We start from the raw sequence: 4,435 nt of genomic DNA on the forward strand, positions 1-4,435 counted from the left end.
GTCTCGATAGACCACATATACAGCCACGATAGGCCAGACATAGACAGGTCTCATTAGACCACACATATATAGCCATGATGGCCAGACACGGACAGGTCTCGATGGACCACATATACAGCCACGATAGGCCAGACATAGACAGGTCTCGTTAGACCACACATATATAGCCATGATGGCCAGACACGGACAGGTCTCGATAGACCACAGATACAGCCACGATAGGCCAGATATAGACACGGCCTCGTTAGACCACACATATATAGCCATGATGGCCAGACACGGACAGGTCTCGATAGACCACAGATACAGCCACGATAGGCCAGACATAGACAGGTCTCGATAGACCACAGATACAGCCACGATAGGCCAGACATAGACAGGTCTCGTTAGACCACACATATGATGGCTAGACACAGACAGGTCTGGATAGACCACAGATACAGCCATGATAGGCCAGACATAGACAGGTCTCATAAGACCACACATATATAGCCATGATGGCCAGACACAGACAGGTCTCGATAGACCACAGATACAGCCACGATAGGCCAGACATAGACAGGTCTCGATAGACCACAGATACAGCCACGATAGGCCAGACATAAACAGGTCTCGATAGACCACAGATATACAGCCAAGAAAAGGCCAGACATAGACAGGTCTCGTTAGACCGCACATATATAGCCATGATGGCCAGACACAGACAGGTCTCGATAGACCACAGATACAGCCACGATAGGCCAGACATAGACAGGTCTCGATAGACCACACATATATAGCCATGATGGCCAGACACAGACAGGTCTCGATAGACCACAGATACAGCCACGATAGGCCAGACATAGACAGGTCTCGTTAGACCACACATATATAGCCATGATGGCCAGACACAGACAGGTCTCGATAGACCACAGATACAGCCACGATAGGCCAGACATAGACGGGTCTCATAAGACCACACATATACAGCCATGATGGCCAGACACAGACAGGTCTCGATAGACCACAGATACAGCCACGATAGGCCAGACATAGACAGGTCTCGTTAGACCAAACATAAATAGCCATGATGGCCAGACATAGACAGGTCTCGATAGACCACACGGATATAGACATGATAGGCCAGACAAGACAAGGTTTAATTATGTATGAATAAATATATGGCTAAAGCGCCGCATGGAGACAAGGCCACGCGAGGCCATTGCCTGATACCACCACCAGTAATTGTATAGAATTTACCTGATTACCACGAAAGAGCTTGCTGGGCTTTAAGTGAATTTACTATTACACAATTAATATGTAACTTGCTGCCATTGTAGATGTGTCCACTGCAGTACAAGCATAACAGCCAAATGATAAACTTGCTCTCTTTAGCTCAGGTTTATTTATTTATTTTATTATTTATTTATTTATTTATTTTTATAAACACACGCAACCGAACTCTGAGTGAGCAGACGTGATGACGAGCGCGACAACGTGATATTGCATAAGTATAGAGCTCTTAAGAACTCAAAAACATGCTTGATTTTTAAATCAGTTACACAGATGTTAGTGGGTATTTGCAAACTGCAAATGAGAGCGTGATATTGACAACACTGATATTATTAGATCGCAACTTAAAATGTGGAATATCGGACTGATGGAAATGCAAAATTTGCTTACACTTGTAATATCCGGCCCATCTGCAGTCACATCAGCCGTAAAGATCAGATAGCGCCACGTCATCGACATCGTGGACGCCAATTTTAATCATGATTTCAACTCAGCCGTGTAGGAAGCCATGGAGAAATACTTACCTAAATGAAGTTTAATCAGGTAGAGGGGACACATTAACAGTGGTTGATGGAGGTGCGGTGCCTACCGAACGAATTGAAAGCCTTGGAAGTGGAGTTTGAACTTGAAACCAGTGGGAGCTAGATCGTCTCGTGATTTGCAGAGTTGTTGATTCATGTCGGTGGATCAGTGATTTGCGGGATAATGGCACCTGTGCAGACAGCGCGGTTCCTGAGTGCTTTAGCCTAAGACAGCCAGAACTTCTCGTGAGAGCCTTAGCTGATCAAAACTTTCTGAAGACCGCTGTGTCTACAGGGAGATGGGAAACTGAGCACGGGAACCTCGACATGCAGTAGGAAATAGGTGGGACATCGTCGGATCTCGAAAATTGTAAGCAATATCCTGAAACATGTTGCCTGCCGACTGACGAGAGCATGAATAAATGCGACAGCATCTTCTTGTTGTCGCGTCGGCATCTGCGAACTCAAACATGTGTAAGTACAGATCTTTTATATGACAAGAATAAGAACGTGATTGGATAACCTGAAGGTAACACGTGACGCGGTAATTAAGTCTTCCTGGCAGAACTTATGCTAAAGCTTTCATTTAACTGAAAAACATCTACCACTCAAGTAAGACTGAAACCATTTCAAAACTGTGCCTTTCAAGCCTACTGAGTGTTCCAGACGAGAAATGAGAATGTCATGGTCAATCATATCAAAAGCTGCGCTTAGATCAAGCAGCACTAAAACAACATCATCTCCTTTGTCTAAAGCCAAGTTCACACTACAGGATTTTAAACCCGATTTACGCCCGATTTGCAAATCGTTGAGCTCGCCGACAGGTCAGGGTGTTATCGCGTGCAAATCGCGGGGGATTAGCGGACGATGAACACTTGCCAATCTGTTAGTATGAAAGAGCCAACAACACAGCGAAAACGCTCGCAGACGCCTCGCAGACGCGTCGCCGAGCCCAGAAAAATATCTAGCCTGCTAGATATCCAGAGCCGTCGCGCAATCTCAGTGATGTCATGAGTACAGCCAATCATTATAGCAACACATGGGTTGAGGACACCAGGTAAATCTTAGTTTTTATATATTTTTTAACGTTGAACCAACGTCAGACGCGTCATTCTTTCAAAACTAACGGAAAATCAACTTGAAATCAACGCGTTGTTTCAACGTTATGAAAGCAAACCAATTTTCGATTTTCATTTAGCTTTGAGAGACGCTTTTTTAGTCATGAGAGACGTCGTTTCCACGTTGATTCAATGTCAGTTTGCTGTCTGGGGTATGACGTCCATATTCGCGTGTTGCGAAGGTATTGGCGCACAAAAACGTGGTTTGTAGATGATGCGCTCACTACTGCACAGGTTTGGTAGAGAACGCAGGTTAATAGGTGGGAGGTGCACGTTCCTGATTGAAGGAGGGACAAGTTAAGTATTGAAACGCTTATCAGTGAGATCTTAAAAAACGGTGTGTTATTATGAGCTTGAGATGTACGCAGAATCAAGTTTGTTTGCATGATTGTCTTGTCGGGAGAGATGCCACCGGTAAGCTGCTGTTTAATAATGAAACGCTTATTGAGATGCGGGGAAAGTTTGCCTGTTTGTTTGTGTAACTACTGACGACCGCGGCATATGCGCGGGATTTGTGTGTACCCAGATAGCAGACTGACATTGATTCAACGTGGAAATATGACATCGAAACAACGTTGATCTGACATTGTTTTGCTCATCGAATTAACGTTGAACCAACATCAGACGCGTCATTCTTTCAAAACTAACGGAAAATCAACTTGAAATCAACGCGTTGTTTCAACGTTATGAAAGCAAACCAATTTTCGATTTTCATTTAGCTTTGAAGAATGCCGCGTCTGACGTTGGTTCAACGTTAATTCGATGAGCAAAATCAACGTTGTTTCAATGTCATGAGAGACGTCGTTTCCACGTTGATTCAATGTCAGTTTGCTGTCTGGGTTGCATCAGTATGGGCTCTGCAAAAGTGTGCATCGAGGGCACATATCAATCACAAAGTATGCGTGAGCAACCTTCTGAAAGGTCTGGTTTACATCCAGGTCTACATCTACATGTGTTTACATTATAGTAGTTAGGGATGCGCCGATCCGATACTCAGGATGGGTATCGGTTCCGATACTGCCATTTTTGCCGGATTGGGTATCAATCAGACGAGGCTGATTCAAATCCGATATTGTGCGTATACTATTTTATGTTATTGTTAAAGAGCATATTGCAGGTAAAAAAATCGAAATTAATATATAACCTTGTATGAAAATACCATATGAAAAGTAAATGCAGGATTTAAAAAGTTTTAAAATGACATAAGGGCTCTAATTTAGTAGATAAAGTGAGTGTTTCTTGGACTGCTCGTAAAAACAGCTTTTTTTTTCAACAGCGCGTCATTTTATGGTATGTTAGGGAGCATACCCTAGGACAGTGCTGTGCTGGACAGTGCTGTCTTTCGCGCCTGGGTGCGGTTTGTGCAGGTGAAGAGACGGGATTTTTCTTCCGCATCGGCTTCTAAAAACGCGGTCGTCTGTAGCTTTCACTTTAGATCGGAGGATTATCGTCCCCGCGATATGATGGAGTTAAACATGGGATGTCGAAGCAAGAGGCAAGTGAGACTCAAAGCTAGCGCGGTTC

General features: G+C 44.1%; 1 pseudogene; it reads right to left on the reverse strand.

Annotated features, from left to right (window-relative positions):
• Nucleotides 1–406: 406 nt before the first annotated feature.
• LOC148998362 (uncharacterized) lies at nt 407–1,081 on the reverse strand (annotated as a pseudogene).
• Between the last annotated feature and the right edge of the window lie 3,354 nt (nt 1,082–4,435).

This window comes from Pimephales promelas, chromosome 1, assembly GCF_988280905.1.
Source record: "Pimephales promelas chromosome 1, fPimPro1.hap1.1, whole genome shotgun sequence".
NCBI lineage: Eukaryota > Metazoa > Chordata > Actinopteri > Cypriniformes > Leuciscidae > Pimephales > Pimephales promelas.